The sequence below is a fragment of the Tachyglossus aculeatus genome, chromosome 1 (genome assembly GCF_015852505.1).
Source record: "Tachyglossus aculeatus isolate mTacAcu1 chromosome 1, mTacAcu1.pri, whole genome shotgun sequence".
Classification (NCBI taxonomy): domain Eukaryota; kingdom Metazoa; phylum Chordata; class Mammalia; order Monotremata; family Tachyglossidae; genus Tachyglossus; species Tachyglossus aculeatus.
Genome location: NC_052066.1, coordinates 116,962,423 through 116,983,747, shown reverse-complemented (window position 1 = coordinate 116,983,747; position 21,325 = coordinate 116,962,423).

The following is a 21,325-nucleotide window of genomic DNA, read 5'->3' as shown; positions in this document are numbered from 1 at the left end:
CTAGACTGTGAGCCCGCTGTTGGGTAGGGACCGTCTCTATATGTTGCCTACTTGTACTTCCCAAGTGCTTAGTACAGTGCTCTTCACACAGTAAGCACTCAATAAATATGATTGAATGAATCAATTAATGTGCCAAACACTGTTCTACGGGCTGGGGAAGATGCAATATAATTGGGTCACGCACAGTCCCTGTCCCTCACAGTACTCTGGTGCTAAATTTATGAGAAGCAAACAGTAGACTTCAAAGTAAGAAACATAAGTTCCCCACATAGCTGAAAATTTTAAGCCTAAATGTGTTCACTTATTACATGATGCTCCATGTGGAGATTTGTTAAGAAGGAACAGGAAGAGCAAGAGGAATCCCCACCACCCTTCCCTAAAATTAAATCTCTGCCTATATTGCTGATTGAAAATTGTTTACACAGCACTCCTCACACTCATTCCTTCTGGTCACGTTTCCACTAGACAAGAAATGCAATGAAGAAGTAGATGGTGGGAAGTGTGACACAATGAAAAGTACACGTAAAGATTTACATGCAGCGTGTTTCCATGGGCAACATGATCACAGCATAATGCTAATGTGCCATAACTCAGCAGGCAGTTTACTTAGTAGCTGCTGTGGTTTTAGCTGCCCTCATTTCCCAGTTATTTTGCCGGGTGTTCTGTTGGGTTGCCTGTCCAATTTGCAGATTGCCCTAAATGGTTCTTCGGTCACAGCTCTAGCAGTTTAATTAGAGATAACATCCAGTGTCCCTAATTTTTCTCTAATAGATCCCTAACTTTCACTTGTAATGACCACTCAGCCATAATTATCCAAATCCCTCTTGAATTCACTATGTTTGGCCTGCACTACATTGTAGATTAATCCCCGGATGCCCCAATCCTGTTTATAAAGAGCTACAATCTTTTCATTTAGTTCAGGACCAGTCAAATGGCCTATCAGTAGCATTCTGTCCTGCTCTAAGAGGAATTTTATAGTATTTTACCACTTCAGTTACCTCATTGTTCTATACAGTTAACATAACATTTTAAAGTACCTAACAGTACCTTGGAAGAGCTTGGATATCTGGAAAATTTGGTTTATTAAATACTATTTATTTAGTAAAAGTAGCTGCTGGCACTTAAATTTGCTGCTGAGGAATATTTTTAAGAGTTTTTTTCTCAAAGAGATCTAAAAATATGCGTTCTGAAACTGTTTTTTCTCCTTAATTAGTATCAAAATGCCACTTCAAATGTGTCCTGCATAAATTCACCTAAAAATTCAAATGCGTAATCTGCAGAAATTGATTGATGCAAATCCTGAAAACTTGAAGTTATGCTTCCGTCAGACATGCTTAAGGTAGTAACAATTAGTGTTTCTACTATACATAAAAGGTATTTATATGTTATAAATTTCAACGCTGATTATATTTTGTTACTGAAATTTTATTTTTAATGTGATTTTAAAAGGAAATAAATCAACTAGAAATTCCAACATATCTGTATATTATGAGATTAAATTGCATTTCCATAACTCCCGAATTCTTAATAGATAATTTTAAGAAAAAATATTTACAGTTTGATTTGTAATCGGCATAACAATTTCTAGAACATACAGAGAGATGCAATGTAATGGTTGAGAGATACAACAACATAAGCTTGAAATGTCAAAGTAAATGTCAAGCAGAATAGAAATCTGAAGAATTATAGTCTTACTCTATAAACTGAACCCAGGGGTAGCACGTATCTTTACAAAGAAATACTATGCAAACTATACTTATTTTAAAACAAGTAACAAATTATAGTAAAATTCTGAGACTGAGAAATGTTTTCCAGACATCACACAGAGTTCCATTTTATGAGATATTTTATTCTCTTAGTATTTAGCAGTTCCTGGTGATGACATTTTATTTGTAAAGTGAAATTCATTTTGAACAAAGGAAACAAACTTGCTTCGTCTTGTGGCATACCTGTGCACTTGTCAGTATTCCCTAATCACTTTGGTATTCAGCTCATCCCACCATAATGGCACTTATAAACATCACTGAGAGGAGACAGAAGGTCACGGGTTCTAATCCCTGATCTGCCACTCACCTGCTGTGTGACCTTGGGCAAGTCATTTCACTTTTCTGTGCCTCAGTTACCTCGTCTGCAAAATGGGGATTGAGACTGTGAGCCCCATGTGGAACAGGGACCAGATCTGACCTGATTAGCTTGTTACTACTTTAGCCCTAAGAACAGTGCTTGGCACATAGTAAGCGCTTAACAAGTACCAAAATAATAACAGTATGTGTCCTAATGTACAAAGAGTCACAGGACCTGGGTTCTAATCCCACATCTGCCATTTGCCATTTGCAGATTAGAGGAGCAGCATGGCTCAGTGGAAAGAGCACAGGCTTTGGAGTCAGAGGTCATGGGTTCGAATCCCAGCTCCGCCACATGTCTGCTGTGTGACTTTGGGCAAGTCACTTAACTTCTCTGAGCCTCAGTTCCCTCATCTGTAAAATGGGGATTAAGACTGTGAACCCCACGTGGGACAACCTGATCACTTTGTATCCCCCCAAGCGCTTAGAACAGTGCTTTGCACATAGTAAGCGCTTAACAAATGCCAACATTATTATTATTATTTGTCTGTGGTGTTAAATTGGGCAAGTCGCTGAACTTATTCTGTGCCTCAGTTTCCTCATCTGTAAAATCAGGATTTAAAACTGTTCTCCTTCCAACTTACACTGTGATCCCTGTGTGGCACAGGGTTTGTCTAAACTGATTAACTTGTACCTACTCCAGGGCTTGGAATGGTGCTTGTCAAATAGTAAGCACTCAACGAGTACCTTAATCATTACCAATCATAGTAAGCATTTATCAAATACCATAAAAAAATTGCAGTTCATGGAGTGTTTTACTCACCTTGCAAGATGTAAGTCAAGGGTACTGTCAACAATTAGGATGCTCAACATTTTTTGAATATCTGTATCAGATTGCAAGTGAAGAAATAATATACTCCCTTAGGAAACAGTTATGCCCCTGCCAAATAATAATAATAATGTTGGTATTTATTAAGTGCTTTCTATGTGCAAAGCACTGTTCTAAGCGCTGGGGAGGATACAAGGTGATCAGGTTGTCCCACGTGGGGCTCACAATCTTAATCCCCATTTTACAGATGAGGTAACTGAGGCACAGAGAAGTTAAGTGGCTTGCCCAAGGTCACACAGCTGACAAGTGGCTGAGCGGGAATTCGAACCCAAGACCTCTGACTCCCAAGCCTGCGCTCTTTACACTGAGCCACGCTGCTTCTCCACCAAATCCTGTACACTCCCAGGATCTCCCAGATGACTTCCCAGTTTACAGAAGGAGACATGCAAATAAATAGTAGCATTTATAGTATTCATTAAGTGCCCATTCTATGCAAAGCCTTGTGCCAAATACCGGCAAAAATGGTTTCACAGGAAATTAGATCCAATTCTTGAGTTCTGGGGTCTGACAATCTAGCCTTAAACTGGGGAGGGGCTTGGTGAGATACATAATCCAAGCATTTATCCTATCCCACCTTGATTACTGTATCAGCCTCCTAGCTGACCTCCCTGCCTCCTGTTTCTCCCCACTCCAGTTCATACTTCACTCTGCTGCCACGATCATCTTTTTACATAAATGTTCAGTCCATGCTTCCCCACTTCTCAAGAACCTTCAGTACTTGATTGTAATAGACATAACAATTGCACATTAAACAGAAACTCCTTATCTTAAGCTTTAAGGCATTCAGTGACCTTGCCTTACCTTGCTGTTCTCCTACTACAATCCAGCTCACACACTTCACTCTTCCAATGCTAACCTTCTCGCTATATATTGATCTCATTTATTTCACAGCCAACCTTTCACCCACGTCCTGCCTCTGGCCTGCAACTCCTCTCCTTCTCATATCTGACAATTAATTAGTCTCCCCACCTTCAAAGCCTTATTGAAGGCACATCTCCTCCTCACTATGCCCTCTTTTCCCACTCCCTTCTGTGTCACCCTTGCACTTGTTCCCTTTGTTCACCCTCCCCTCAGTCCCACAGCACTTATGTACATATCCAAGATTTATTTTCATTTATATTGATAGTTGTCTCCCCCTCTAGACTGTAAGCTCCTTGTGGGTAGGGAACATATCTACCAACTCTGTTGTACTATTTTATTGTTCTGTCCCAAGCACTTAATATGGTGTTCTGTACACAGTAAGTGCTCAATAGCATTGATTGATAGAGAAAAATGAAAACATTAGAAACACAGAAACAACATAAGACAAAACCTGACACAACCAATAGCATTTTACTGAGCACTCTACTGGTGGTTAGAAACTTGTACTAAGTAGTTGGGAAAGTATTACGGAAACAGTACTGCAGAGAGGCAACACGGCCTAGTTCATAGAGCATGGGTCTGGGAATCAAAATGATCTGGGTTCTAGTCCCAGCTCTGCCATTTATCTCCTGGATGACCTTGGGTAAATCATTTAACTTCTCTGTGCCTCAGTTACCTCATCTGTAAAATGGGGATTTTTTTTCCAATGGTATTTGTTAAATTATAAACTGTTATAAACACTGGGGGAGACACAGTCCATGTCCCACATAGGTCTCATAGCCTTAATCCCCATTTTACTGATGAGGTAACTGAGGTACAGAGAAGCTAAATGACTTGCCCAAGATCACACAGCACACAATTGGCAGAGACAGTATGAGAACTCAGGTTCTGTAACTCTCAGACCTCTGCTCTATTCACTAGGCCATGTGGCTTCTGTCTTAGGCCACTAGACCACTGAGCACCTCATGTGGGACATGGACTGTGTCCAAACTGATTAGTTTGCATCAACCCCCAGACGGTAGTACAGTGCCTGCCACATAGTAAGTGCTTAACAAATACAATAAAATGAATTCAAAGACCTGTTCCCTGCCCTTAGGTAGTTAATGAGTTACTAGAAAGCTCTAACAACTGAAGGAAATGTGTGAGGAAGTGGTAGCCAGTGTTTGAATCTTCCAACAGAATAGCTCTGTTGAGTAGCAAGCATTCATCTATCTCTCTGTCCATCCTGAGACTTCTGGAACAGCCCTCTGAGTGTTAATACCATAACCACTTCTGGCCAGTAACAATTCATAGATACATGGCATATTTTGTTCTGACCACTTGACACCTGTCCACATGTTTTGTTTTGTTGTCCGTCTCCCCCTTCTAGACTGTGAGCCCATTGTTGAGTAGGGACCGTCTCTATATGTTGCCAACTTGTACTTCCCAAGTGCTTAGTACAGTGCTCTGCACAGTAAGCGCTCAATAAATACGATTGAATGAATGAATATTTGTCTGACCAATACCTCCTCATTCCCCAGGTATGCTGGGTAGCAAAGCTTGTATTGCACACACACATATACAGGCACATTCCAAATACATGTAACTGGGAGTGAGAGTACCTGGGTTCTAATCCCTGCTCTGTTAGTTGTCTTCCTCATGACTTTGGGAAAGTCACTTCAAACTTCTCTGCACCTCAGTTTCCTTGTCTGTAAAATGGGGGATTCAATACCTATTCTCCTTCCTACCTGGGCTATTAGCCCCATATGGGATAGGAACTACGTCTAATCTGATTATCTTGCATCTATCCAGAACATATCACTATGCTTAACACATTGTAAGTACTTAATAAAAGATGATAATAATAATAATAATAATGTTGGTATTTGTTAAGCACTTACTGTGTGCCAAGCACCATTCTAAGCTCTGGGGTAGATACAAGGTAATCAGGTTGTCCACCGTGGGGCTCACAGTCTTCATCCCCATTTTACAGATGAGGGAACTGAGGCCCAGAGAAGTCAAGTGACTTGCCCAAAGTCACACAGCTGACAGGTGGTGGAGCCGGGATTTGAACCCACAACCTCTGACTCCAAAGCCTGGGCTCTTTCCTTGGGCCACACTGCTTTCCCTATTATTATTAAGTTACACAAATGGATGGCTCTCTCTCTAATCAGTGCCTCGATCCAGAGACTAAGGCACTAAGCTAAACATAGTGACTAGAGCACAGGTCTGGGAACCAGAAGGTCATGGGTTCTAATCCCAGTTCTGCTACTTGTCTGCTGTGTGGCCATGGGCAAGTCACTTCACTTCTCTGTGCCTCTGTTACCTCAACAGTAAAATGGGTATTGAGACTGTAAGCCCAACATGGGACAGGGACTGTGTCCAACTCAATTTGTTAGTATCTACCCCAGCACTTAGTACAGTACCTAACACATAGTAAGCACTTAAGACATACATTTAAGGCAGAAAAAAGAGAAACATCATTCACATCTTTAATCAAGTCTCCCTTTATAAGGTGAGGCTTTTTGCTTTTCATTCTGAAGATCAGGTTCTGCACCTATTTTCATAAATCTTTTTCCTGATTATAGCCTACTTATCTGGAAGCCCATTTCTATGTTCTAACTCCTTATCTTTACTACTTAACCTTTACGCTTTTTGAGCTAATGTCTTAGTTTTACTGCACTTTAAAATACAGAAAAACACCTATCTTATTTCCAAACTGTTCATTAGAGGTTACAAACCAAAAATCTCTACTGGGTCTTGGCTTTAACTCTTCCCTGAGAATTCTGCTAGTTCAAAACCACCTCCAAGGAGGAAGGTTGCAAGACAGATTAGAATATTGTGAGCTACCACCCTCTTGGTGGCTGCTTTATTCATTCATTCACTCAATCGTATTTATTGAGCATTTACTGTTTGCAGAGCACTGTACTAAGCGCTTGGGAAGTACAAGTTGGCAACATATAGAGACAGTCCCTGCACAACAGCGGGTTCACAGTCTAGAAGCGGGAGACAGAGAACAAAAAAAAAACCAGGTAGACAGGTGTCAAAATTGTCAGAACGAATAGAATTAAAGCTATATGCACATCATTAACAAAATAAATAGAATAGTAAATATGTACAAGTAAAATAAATAGAGTAATAAATCTGTACAAATATATATACAGGTGCTGTGGGGAGGGGAAGGAGGTAGGGCGGGGGAGATGGGGAGGAGGAAAGAGGGGGCTCAGTCTGTGAAGACTTCCTGGAGGAGGAGAGCTCTCAGTAGGGCTTTGAAGGGAGGAAGAGAGCTAGCTTGGCAGATGTGTCTCCGGAGAGAGGGCATTCCAGGCCAGGGGGAGGACGTGGGCCGGGGGTCGATGGCGGGAAAGGCGAGAATGAGGTACAGTGAGAAGGTTAGCAGCAGAGGAGCAGAGGGTGTGCGCTGGGCTGTAGAAGGAGAGAAGGGAGGTGAGGTAGAAGGGGGCGAGGTGATGGAGAGCCTTGAAGCCGAGGGTGAGGAGTTTTTGCTTGATTCATAGGTTGACAGGCAGCCACTGGAGATTTTTGAGGAGGGGAATAACATGGCCAGAGCGTTTCTGCGCAAAGATGATTAGGGCAGCAGAGTGAAGTATAGACTGAAGTGGGGAGAGACAGGAGGATGGGAGATCAGAGAGGAGACTGATGCAGTAATCCAGTCCAGATAGGATGAGAGATTGAACCAGCAGGGTAGCGGTTTGGATGGAGAGGAAAGGGCGGGTTTTGGCGATGTTGCGGAGGTGAGACCGGCAGGTTTTGGTGACGGATTGGATGTGAGGGGTGAAAGAGAGAGCGAGTCGAAGATGACACCAAGGTTGCGGGCTTGTGATATGGGAAGCATGGTAGTGCCGTATATATGAATAGGCTTTCCCATCATGAGGTGAAAATGAAGATACATTTGAGTGCCTATTGTGTAAAAGCACTGTACTATGTGTTTGGGAGGGTGCGTTAGAGATAAAACAACCAGACCCAGTCGTAGACAGTCTACATGGTCATCCTAAACAAAATTAATTAAAAAGAAAAAGAGAGTGGAAAGATGTGTATAGGTGTATAGACACAAACACAGTTGTAATAAGCAAATAAATTCTTGAGTTGTAGTTGGACGGATATGACTTGGGGAGATCAAAAACAATGGGAGGAATGTCTCCTGGAGAATGTAGAATTTCAGGAAGGCTTTGAAGATGGTGACATCTGTGGTCTGGTGGACTTGACAGGGCAGGGAGGTCTAGGCAGGGGAAAGGGCATCACCAAACATCTTTCTCCCCACCACCACCCCCCGCCAACAAGTATTTCTCAGAGGCAAAACCCATGACTGAATCTGCAACTTTACTTCTATCATGATTTGTATTAATCTCTGAACTCTACTTTTCAATGACCCTAAATTAATAATGAATACTAATCAAATTCAGGGTACTATTCTTGGGTGCTATTAGAATGATTGCTCTAATCTTTGAAGCCATTTTGCCAATCAACACCAACAGATTTCCTGTTAATACACTGCTAGAGCAATTGATCCTCCTAATCTTCCTTTTTCTCTCTTTCCCCAGTTGCTGAGAAATGAAGTTAGCCTAAATTCCGGTTCAGAATTTTAGTTTATTAAATCCATAAAAATTAGGGTTTCAATTTTTTTCCCACACTTCCTATACTTTGATCTGTGAATAGTGAAGAAATAGTTCAGATAGTCAACATTTGCTGTGACATATCTTTGAGTGTCTCTCCAAATGTCTGTCAATATCTCTTTTTTCATACCTATTACTTTATTCTCCTAAAAGTGTGTCAGTTCTTAAGACATCCCTAAGCTTTTCACTGAAGAGATTTAGCATTCTGTCAGCATTACTTTCTATCTTTCAATGATTAAAATTCTCATGGCCACATCTAATTCAGTAGCTCTTAGAGCTGTTTTCTAAGTGCAGGTTATCATCATCATTCAAGCATTTTGTTGCATCTCCTTCTTGAAAATTAAAACAATTTCTTTTCTTTAGACTCTCATCATAGAACTATAAAAATCCTTAATGATCACCAACGCTTTTTTCCTGTTTTTCTATTTTTATTTCTACATCTCAATGGCTCCAGTTTAGTTCTCAATTTTTTACACTTTCTAAAGGCAAAATAATTGAATTTCCTTATTTGGAATGCCCATTTACTCTAATTTCACTACGTTCACTTTATTTTTATACTAATAACACTCTTCTATATATATTCCCCAGGATCAAATCACTTTTGATAAATTTTCCTATGCTACATTTTCCCTACTAAAAGACCATTCAATTCTTCCTGAATTTCCTTCTCTAATCATACTTTAAATCATGCTGCTATAGTCTTAAACACTCATTTTATGAATCACTTTTCAGAACCAGCAAGACACTACAGACTGAGCCTGAAGAAGACTGAGGTAATACAGGAGCCTACACATTGTAAATTCCACAACAACCAAAGCTCTCCATTGCTGTCAGAGTTTAAAGTTGGCATGAAGAAGCCTTAAAAAACAAACCAACAAATAATTTAAAAAAAAAAACCCTAATCCAGAACGTTAGGATATCCTTTTGTAAAACAATGAGGTGAATCTGGTACCTACATGGCTTCAGGCTTCAGATTTAGCTCAAGGATGCTAAGACACAAAGTGTCCACTCCAAGAGGTGATGGAGCTTTTGGCCTCAAGCCTAAGTGATTTAGACTCCCACGCTAGTTCATGTTAGGTTTCTGACTTTTTTATAGTATTCGTTAAGCGTTTACTATGTGTTAAAACTGTTCTAAGTGCTGGGGTGAGTAGAAGTTAATTTTATAAGACACAATCTCTGTCCCACATGTCTAAGAGGGAGGAAGACAGGTATTTAATCCTCATTTTACAGCAGAGAGATTTGAGACACAGAGAAGTTAAGATGCTTGCCGAAGGTCACCCAGTAAGCAATTGGCAGAGCCAGAATCAGAACCCAGGTCCTCTGAATCCCAAGTCAGCGTTTTTCCGCCAGACCATGCTGCTCTTATGATGACCTGAGATATCTCTCTCCAACACTAAAAATTTAAAGTTCATTTCTCTACCTGGTACTAATATGCAGCTTTCAGAACAACTGTGGGACTTAGACTTTACAGAGACTGTGAGCCCGTTTTTGGGTAGGGACCATCTCTATGTCGTCTATATCTTGTCAACTAGTACTTCCCAAGTGCTTAGTACAGCGTTCTGCACACAGTAGGCACTCAATAAATACAATTAAATGAAAGAATGAATGGAGACACCACAATTAACTTCTAGGGCAATTCCATTAACACTCCATGTGTGCCATATTTAACACCATATGTCAAAGTAAGATCGGAACGAAATGACAGAATAAACCATTAAAAACATACTGAAGAAAAAGATGATTTGGAGATAGCTCATTATTCAATGATTAGAAAAGTGTGAATTTTTTGGAAGAGAAGCATCAAGAAATTTACATCATGAAAAAGAAACATCATACCTAGAGAGTGATTGACTGTCCTATATGAAGGCCAGGAATTCCAGACCAGAGGGAGGACCCAGGCAAAGCATCAGCAGTGTGACAGACATGATTGGGGTACAGTGAGTAGGTTAGGGTTAGAGGAGTGAAATGGGTAGGCTGGGTTTTAGAAGGAAATCAGCAAGGTAAGGTAGTAAGAGACATGACAGTGCTTTTAAAGCTGTGGTAAGGGGTTTCTGTTTGATGTGGGGGCAATAATAATGATTTTTTTAAGTGCCTACTATGGGTCAAGTCCCCTCTCAGGGTCACACCTGGAGAATTTCCAGTACTCTACCAGTCAGGACTACAGGAGGGGGAATCAAGCAAAGGCATACCCTTTCTATTCCTAGCTTGGGCAGTGGTTAGCAAATGGAAGACAATCTGCAACAAGTCAAAACTCACTCATGCTGGGCAGCAGCCGCGTGGGGAGAGAGTCAAGGGTGAAGACTTGAGTTTACTGCACAGAAGGAGGCAATGGTTAACCACTTCCAAACCAAGAGAGCTCTAAGGATACACTACCAGAATGATTGCAGATGGAACTGGGACATTCTGGGAGAGATGTGTCTATGGTGCCACTATGGTTTGGACACGACAACAGCAGAAGACACCAACAACAACAACTTTTGTCAAGCAGTGTTCTAAGCTCTATGGGAGATACAAGCTAATCAGGGTGGGCACAGTCCCTGTCCTGCATGGCACTCACACTCTTAATTTCCATTTTGTCTTGTCTTATGTTGTCCATTTGTTTCTGACCCATAGCAACTCCATGGACATATCTCTCCCATCATACTCCGGTATACATTTTCCCCACACACTTGAAGGCAACTTGTTAGGCTTCATTCCAGAGTGTTTACTGAGATGATGACCAAGCCTACAAGCAATAAAAAAATTGTACCACAGGTCACTTTGGGCCATCTCCCTCCCCTCCTCCTCTCCAATATTTCTGGACTTTCCTTGACACTGGAGTAAACCAAGCACGGTCCTTTTCACCTGCCTTCCCTGACACTCTTCCCTTTTAACCTCATATCCTTTTTTTTTTTCTGTAAACCAGGGACTCACACCTCCCCTGCCCAAGGAATGCAGTGACCCCATTTCCAGCAGGAACAGGGAAAAAAATCAGTGGCATTTACTTAACACTTACTATGTGCAGAGCACTGTAATGTGTTCTTGGGAGAACACAACAGAGTTGGCAAACATGTTCCCTGCCCACGATAAGCTTGTAATCTAGTTGGGGTGGGAGGAACAGACATTGACATATATAAATACTTTAGAATATATAATTTAAAGACATGTACATAAGTGCTATGTTGTTGAAGGTAAAGCGAATATCCAGTGAATATGCATGTGCGCACACACACACACACACACACACACACACACACACACACTATATATATATATATATATATATATTAGTCATTTGGGTCTGAATAATCAAGGGGCCGCACCAAGAATATCAGTGATCAGATAATTGAGTTCTAGCTCTGCCTAGTTCCTCCAATGGTGGGGAACAGGTGTGCCTTTTGTTGCCTGTCTTTCATCACTGCAAAGGAGATGATGCATCACTTGGGTCTAAAGGCATTGCCATCTGCAAGAAGTGACTGCAATTCTCCACTAAGACATTGCTTCCACTTTCCCCTCCAATCAACCAAGCAATGCTATTTATTGAGTGTTTGCTATGTGCAGAACACTGTACTAAGTGCTTGGGAGAGTACAATAGATTTGGAAAACATGTTCCCTGACTACAAGGAGCTTACAATCTAAAGGGGGAGACAGACATGAAGATAAATTAGGGATACACGGAGCTGTGGGTGGGGTGAATATCAAGTGCTTAAATGCACTGGTTACATAGAAGAAGAGGGAAAAGGGGAGTGGGCTTAATCAGGGAAGGCCTTTGGGAGGAGATGTTATTTGAATAAGGCTTTGAAGGTCGGGAGACTGATGGTCTGTTGAATGTGACACGGAAGGGACGTCCAGGCCAGGGGAAGGACGTGGGCAAGGTGTAGGTTTTGAGAAAAATGAGTTTGAGGTAGATGGATAGGTTGGCAGAGGAGAAAAGTGAGCAAGCTGGGTTGTAGTAAAGGGTGGAGGCAGGGAGACAGACATTAATACAAATAAATTACAGATTTGTACATAAGTGTTGTGGGACAGAGTAGGGATGGGGGATGATAAAGGGAGCAAGTCATGGTAATGCAGAAGGGAGTGGGAGAAGAGGAAAGTGGGGCTTAATCAGAGAAGGCCTCTTGGAGGAGATGTGCCTTCAGTAAGGCTTTGAAGCGGGGGAGTTTGTTTCATGCAGAGGTGGATGGGCAACCACTGGAGTTTTATAAGCTCACTGTGGACAGGGACTCCATCTGTTTATTGTTGTCTTATACTTTCCCAAACACTTAGTACAGTGTTCTGCACACAGTAAGTGACCATAAATACATCTGAATGAATGGAAATCAGCAGAGTAAGATGGGAAAGTGTCAAGATGATTGAGTACTTTAAAGCTAGTGGTCCTGAAGGCAGCACAAAACTGGGGTGGAAAAGAAAGCATAGCATGGCTGCAGTTAATAAATGGGAAGCAAGAGAGGGTGAAGAAACTGAATAAGAGTTCAACTTGGTCAAACTCAGTGCAGAATCATTTCTATCCCATCTGGGTTGCATGGCTGCAGTTAATAAATGGGAAGCAAGAGAGGGTGAAGAAACTGAATAAGAGTTCAACTTGGTCGAACTCAGTGCAGAATCATTTCTATCCCATCTGGGTTGCCTCCTTTCCGAGCCCCTGTTGAAACTGAGAATCCAACCTGAAAGTCTTGGATGGCAACGTGGTATTGTGGAGGTGTGGTGGAGGCAGAGAGAGATAATGAGGGAATTAGTTTCTCTGCAGTGATTGGACATAATGTCAGACAGGGCTTCGAGATCCTGATCTACTTCAGCAATTAGTATGTGACACAGCCCTAGATTTTATGTAATGTGGCCATTCAGAACTGGGGGATACATGTGTGCATGTATCCCCCTTGGTGACCTCATTCGCTCCCACGGCTTCAACTATCATCTCTACGCTGATGACACCCAGATCTACATCTCTGCCCCTGCTCTCTCCCCCTCCCTCCAGGCTCGCATCTCCTCCTGCCTTCAGGACATCTCCATCTGGATGTCCGCCCGCCACCTAAAGCTCAACATGTCGAAGACTGAGCTCCTTGTCTTCCCTCCCAAACCTTGTCCTCTCCCTGACTTTCCCATCTCTGTTGACGGCACTACCATCCTTCCCGTCTCACAAGCCCGCAACCTTGGTGTCGTCCTCGACTCTGCTCTCTCATTCACCCCTCACATCCAAGCCGTCACCAAAACCTGCCGGTCTCAGCTCTGCAACATTGCCAAGATCCGCCCTTTCCTCTCCATCCAAACTGCTACCCTGCTCATTCAAGCTCTCATCCTATCCCGTCTGGACTACTGCACTAGCCTTCTCTCTGATCTCCCATCCTCGTGTCTCTCTCCACTTCAATCCATACTTCATGCTGCTGCCCGGATTATCTTTGTCCAGAAACGCTCTGGACATATTACTCCCCTCCTCAAAAACCTCCAATGGCTACCGATCAATCTGCGCATCAGGCAGAAACTCCTCACCCTGGGCTTCAAGGCTGTCCATCACCTCGCCCCCTCCTACCTCACCTCCCTTCTCTCCTTCTACTGCCCAGCCCGCACCCTCCGCTCCTCCACCACTAATCTCCTCACTGTACCTCGCTCTCGCCTGTCCCGCCATCGACCCCCGGCCCACGTCATCCCCCGGGCCTGGAATGCCCTCCCTCTGCCCATCCGCCAAGCTAGCTCTCTTCCTCCCTTCAAGGCCCTGCTGAGAGCTCACCTCCTCCAGGAGGCCTTCCCAGACTGAGCCCCTTCTTTCCTCTCCCCCTCGTCCCCCTCTCCATCCCCCCGTCTTACCTCCTTCCCTTCCCCACAGCACCTGTATATATGTATATATGGTTGTACATATTTATTACTCTATTTATTTATTTATTTATTTATTTTACTTGTACATTTCTATCCTACTTATTTTATTTTGTTGGTATGTTTGGTTCTGTTCTCTGTCTCCCCCTTTTAGACTGTGAGCCCACTGTTGGGTAGGGACTGTCTCTATGTGATGCCAATTTGTACTTCCCAAGCGCTTAGTACAGTGCTCTGCACATAGTAAGCGCTCAATAAATACGATTGATTGATTGATTGATTGCATGTAAAGGGTATATATAAAGTTGATATTAAACCTTTGATTTATATAAATTTTATATTTACAATACATAGTAATGCACTTGAAGTTAGTATCTGGTAGGGGCTGTATGCTTTCAGAACAGTTGCTAAGTGAAGGTTAGAAAGGAAATTGCTGAGAAGTTGAAAAACAAACTACATTTGCCCCTAGTCAAAGGCCCGATTTGTTACATTTCCCAGTAGAAAGTGGCTGTCCTGGATAATATCAAATTGCCAGACTTTCACTGGAGAAGCAGGTAGTCAGTTTTCTCTCCCTGACCTCCCATCACAGCTAGGAAAAGGTAGCTTCCTCCTTCTGAGTCTGTCCTGGGCTACAGGTTGAGTCATTTCCTCTTAATCTTATTGGGAAAGGTTAAACAAGGTAATAAGGCTTTCTGGTTTTGTGGTGTATTTCCCTGGTGTTTAGTTCAAATTTTTGCTTTCCTTATTCCATCCCTTTTCCAGATGAGAGCTTTAGAGGAAAATTGTCCCTTTACTGGGACCTAAGTTAACCACATGGGATGGAGCTTCTTTATCGCCTAGTCAATCTTTGTGGGAAAGGGGAATCAAGGCTGGTTTTCTGGCTTTCTGGTTTATTCTTCATTTTGTTGTTTCAATTTTAATCTTCTCTTGCATTCCTTTTGGTATAAATTCTTCTGAACAAAAGGATAGTTGCTGGCCTTCATTTTGTTTGTGAACTATTCTCTATTCTCCATGTTCACAAACCATTATGTAGTGATCTCATTCTGATCCTGGCCAGAATCCTCATCTCCTTTTACCTTCTATAGGTCGTGCTTGCGGGGAGGGCTGTTAATTCTACTCTTCAAGGTACATTCATTCATTCAGTCAATCGCATTTATTGAGCACTTACTGTGTGTAGAGCACTGTACTAAGCGCTTGGGAAGTACAAGTTGGCAACATATAGAGATGGTCCCTACCCAACAGTGGGCTCACATATTTTGGACATAACGTTACTCCCCATTTTCCCTCCCACATACTCTTCTCCACTTAACACGCCATCAAAATTGACAAGACCACCATCTTCCTCATCTGTCAAGCTTGTGAGCGTGGCATTATCCTAGACTCCTCTCTCTTTCTTTCAAACCCCCAATTCACCCTACCACCAAATCCTGTTGATTATTCCTACAGATCCTCTCCACTGGCATTAGCGCACTCCACTACCTTGCCCACTCCCACCTCACCTCACTACTCTCCTTCTACAGCCCAGCCCATACACTTTTCTCCTTTGGGCTAACCTTCTCACTATGCCTCGCTCTCGCCTGTTTCGCTGCGAACCCCTGGCCCACGTCCTGCTTCTGGCCTGGAATGTCCTCCTTCCTCAAATGTGACAGACAATTACCCTTCCCCCAATTCAAAGCCTTACTGAAGACACATCTCCTCCAAGAAGTCTTCCCACTTTCCTCTTCCTTCTGCATCACCCTGACTTGCTCTCTTTGTTCTCCTCCCCACACCCGCAGCCCCACTTATGTACATATTTGCAATTTATTTGTATTAATGTCTGTCTTCCCCCTCTAGACTGTAAGCTTGTTGAGGTTAGGGAATGTCACTGTTTATTGTTGTTGTATTGTACTTTCCCAAGTGCTTAGTACAGTGCTCTGGCACACAGTAACTGTTCAATAAATATGAATGAATGAACACAATGACAGGGTTTATAGAAAGCTCAGGACTAAATTAAAAGACTACACTGCTGTACTATTTTCCAACTTTCTCTGAGACCTGGGGTCCACCCAGGTGTCTCATTTAGCTCCTTGAGCAGTTCCTTCAGCAGCATTTACAGGCCATTTTTAGTACCAAATGTCAAGACAGGATCACAAACAATGAGTGTTAGCCATTTAATATCAAAGCTCTGCTCACCTTGACACAGCTATTCTGGGTGGGGCACATGAAGAGAATAATTGAAAACTGGGTAGTCAAAACAGCTCCTGCCTGGAGAACAAACCGGGAAACCAAGAGCAAGGAGGGAAAGAGGAAACATTTTAAAGAAAAAGAGTCTCAGGCAATCCTACATCCTAGTTGGAAACTGGAAGGGATTTGTTGAGGATAAGCCAGCATGGTGCACGGCTGTCATGAAAGGATTCTCTGAGCAAAAGCTCCATAAGGAACAAGAGACAAGGGGATTAAAGAAAAAACTGTGCCTGGCCTTGAAAATATTAAGCATGACAACTTAAGATAGTATTTTTGTGTGCACAATATGAATGGGACTGTGGGTTCCACACTGGTGCTTTCAGTCACACCTGTATTCAAAGGTGAACTCCACGAACAAATGGTGTCTTCTTCATATATGGAGAACAGTTGTGGCAATGGGGAAGATTTCTGCATACATATATACAGCTACACAATATAGATGCAGGATACATATATATATATATATACATACATACATACGTATATACATATATACACACATATATACACATATACATATGGATGCAAATATTCATACATATTCCCCAACTGTCACTTGAGCATTCCAGTGGAAAGAGCATGGGCTTTGGAGTCACGAGTCATGGGTTCAAATCCTGCCTCTGCCACTTGTCAGCTGTGTGACTTTGGGCAAGTCTCTCAACTTCTCTGTGCCTCAGTTCCCTCATCTGTAAAATGGGGATTAAGACTGTGAGCCTCACGTGGGACAACCTGATCACCTTGTATCCCCCCAGCTCTTAGAACGGTGCTTTGCACGTATAAAGTGCTTAACAAATACCATTATTATTATTATTATTATTCTACATGACCTAACCCAATTAGGAGTTAGGTGCACACAGTATATACTTGACTGTGTCCTCCTGTTTGTAGCATAACAACATGGAAAGAGCACAGGCCTGGGAGTTAAGAGACCAGGGTTCTAATCTAGGCTCTGCCACTTTCATGATGTGTGACCTTGGGCAAATAATAATAATAATAATAACTGTGGTATTTGTTAAGTGCTTACTATGTGCCAGGCACTGTACTAAGTCCTGGGGTGGATACAAAGCAAATCAGGATGGACACAGTCTCTGTCCCTCATGGGTTCTCAGTCTCAATCCCCATTTTACAGATGAGATAACTGAGATACAGAGAAATGACTTGCCAAAGGTCACACAGCAGACACGTGGTAGAGATGGGATTAGAACCCATGACCTTCCGATTCCCATGCCCATGTTCTATCCACTATGCCATGCTGCCTCTCTCACTTGACTACTTTGGGTCTTATTTTCCTCACCTGTAAAATGCAAATGAAATTATTGTTTCTTCTTCATACTTATACTGTGAGCTCCTTATGGGAAAGGAATATGCAAGATCTGAATATCTTGTATTTACTCCAGTGTTTACCACAATGCTTGGTAAGCACTTAACAAAGCAGTGTGGCTCAGTGGAAAGAGCATGGGCTTTGGAGTCAGAGGTCAGGGGTTCAAATCCCAGCTCTGCCAATTGTCAGCTATGTGACTTTGGGCAAGTCACTTAACTTCTCTGTGCCTCAGTTACCTCATCTGTAAAACAGGATTAAGACTGTGAGCCCACCATGGGACAACCTGATCACCTTGTAATCTCCCCAGTGCTTAGAACTGTGCTTTGCACATAGTAAGCACTTAATAAATGCCATCATTATTATTATTATCATCATCATCATGGAGTCTTTGTCTCCCCTGATAAATTATTACCTCCTTGAGGGCATGGATTATGTCTAATAATTTTCTCCCAAGTATATACAGAGCTCTATATACAGCAGGGACTCATTAAATTGACGACGGTCCCAATATCAGAAATCTTGGATTAACCCTGACCTAGAGACTACCATTTAGATACTGCCAATCTACCCATAGAGTGGAACAATGTGGGACTTCTTCTTAAAATAATCTTTCCCCAGTAAGGTTCTGTTCAAGAAATGTTTAATTGCATAAAACATTATTTTTGTCCTGTGAGAGTATTAAAAAATTTTGCAAATTGAGTATCCTGATTGTCTGCACATTTTGGGGTAATTCAATAATGCCTCTGAAGAAATATATGGTTCTAAATCCAGTCTTAGACAAATGTTATATCTGGATTCTCTAATTGATTTTACTGAGAAGGAAAGAAAATGACTACTAAGCTGAATGCAGCATGCAGTAATAAATCAAATGTAGATCCACTGTGCCAGAACCTCATTGGAAATACTATTCACTAGGACCCAAACCTATTTAATACAGAAGTGAGCCATTTTATTCATATCAAAATCGAAATGACCTTTCTAGGTTTGCTGTTAAAAGTGTTTAGATGCAGTGCACCAAAGAGTGCTACCTTTTTAATATAAAGGCAGATTGTTTTATACATACTAGAGAGAGGGAGAGAGAGAGAGAGGGAGAGAGGGGGAGAGAGGGGGAGAGAGGGGGAGAGGGGGGAGAGAGGGAGAGAGAGAGGGAGAGAGAGGAAGAGAGGGAGAGAAAGAGGGAAACGGGGAGAGAGGGAGAGAAAGGGAGAGAGGGAGAGAAACAGGGAGAGAGAGGAAGAGAGGGGGGAGAGGGGGAGAGAGAGGGAGAGAGAGGAAGAGAGGGAGAGAGAGGGAGAGAGGGAGAGAAAGGGAGAGAGGGAGAGAGAGGGAGAGAGGGAGAGAAAGAGGGAAACGGGGAGAGAGGGAGAGAAAGGGAGAGAGGGAGAGAAACAGGGAGAGAGAGGAAGAGAGGGGGGAGAGAGAGGGAGAAAGAGGGAGAAAGAGGGAGAGAGAGAAAGAGAGAGGGAGCAAGAGAGGGAAACGGGGAGAGAGGGAGAGAAAGGGAGAGAGAGGGAAACAGGGAGAGAGAGGGAGAGAGGGGGAGAGAGGGGAGGGAGAGGGAGGGAGGGAGAGGGAGACAGACAGACAGACAGACAGACAGACACAATGGCACAGTGGATAGAGCACGGGCCTGGGAGTGAGAAGGTTATGCGTTCTAATCCCGACTCTGCCACTTGTCTGCTGTGTGATCTTGGGCAAGTCACTTTACTTTTCTGGGCCTCAGTTACCTCATCTGGAAAATGGGGATTGAAACTGCGAGCCCCCATGTGGGACAAAGACTGCGTCAAACCTCATTTGCTTGTATCCACCCCAGCATCCAGTACAGTGCCTGGAACATAGGAAGTACTTAAATACCATAATTATTATTAATTATTACTGCTCATTGAAGCAAAAGGCTGGGTTTACAAGCTGAGAAGAAGCTGTACTATATGGTCAACACATGTATTAGCCAGGTGTTCTGCTCATTACAAAATTTTTAGTATAGAAGAAAAGCAAATAATGAAAACTTTAGCATTTCTTCAGATCTAGGTGTAAGTATATATGCATGTGGGCAGGGAATGTGTCTACCAACTCTATTGTCTTGTACTCTCCCAAATGCTTAGTATAGTGCTTTAATAATAATAATAATAATAATAATAACAATAATAATAATAATAGCATTTATTAAGCGCTTACTATGTGCAAAGCACTGTTCTAAGCGCTGGGGAGGTTACAAGATGATCAGGTTGTCCCACGGGGGGCTCACAGTCTTCATCCCAATTTTACAGATGAGGGAACTGAGGCCCAGAGAAGTGAAGTGACTTGCCCAAAGTCACACATCTGACAAGTTGCGGAGCCGGGATTTGAACCCACGACCTCTGACTCCAAAGCCCGGGCTCTTTCCACTGAGCCATGCTGCTTCTCTAATATGTATGCTTTACTTGTATGCTTTACATACAAGTGCTCAATAAATATCACTGATGATTAGAGAAGCAGTGTGGCTCAGTGACAAGAGCACGGGCTTGGGAGTCAGAGGTCAGGGGTTCTAATCCTGGCTCCACCACTTGTTAACTGTGTGACTTTGGGCAAGTCACTTAACTTTTCTGTACCTCAGTTGCCTCATTTGGAAAATGGGGATTAAGACTGTGAGCCCCACATGGGACAACCTGATATTCTTGTATCCTCTCCAGTGCTTAGAACAGTGCTTTGCGCATAGTAAGTGCTTAACACAGGCAATTATTATTATTATTCTTAATTCAAATGAAATTAGATTTTGTATTTTCTCACAAATCTATTTTATGCATTACAATGATTTCTTTTCAGCATTCTACAAGGTAAACGTTTGGGACTTCATGTGCCTACCTTTAGAGTTCTCTGTAAAAATACAGAAGCACCGGTGATCTCAGAAAATTTAATTTTATCAAATAAAATAGTTTACAAAGGGATCAAAATAGATAAATTTCTTTTAAAAAATGTATCCTCCCAGTTTCTAATTTGTTGAACCAGATTTTCCACTATTAATCAATCAATCACTGTTTTTTATTGCATGCTTACTGTGTTCAAAAGGCTGTACTAAATTTGGAAGAATGCAACCCTTCCCTTCCCCACAGCACCTGTATATATGTATATATGTTTGTATGTATTTATTACTCTATTTATTTTACTTGTACATATTCTATTTATTTTATTTTGTTAATATGTTTTGTTTTGTTCTCTGTCTCCCCCTTCTAGACTGTGAGCCCACTGTTGGGTAGGGACCGTTTCTATTTGTTGCCAACTTGTACCTCCCAAGCGCTTAGTACAATGCTCTGCACACAGTAAGTGTTCAATAAATATGATTGAATAAATGAACAGAGTGAATAGACCTGATCCCTGCCCTCAAATTTTTAATCTAGTAAATTACCTCACTGAGGTTTTTCCTCCATAAAGTTAGCATGTATTTTCTCAAAAATAGTGATGGTATTTGTTAAAGTGCTTACAATGTGTCAAACACTGTTAGTCAATAGTATTTATTTATCACTTACTGTGTGCAGAACACTGTACTAAGCACTTGGGAGAGTACACTACAACAATAAACAGGCACATTCCCTGC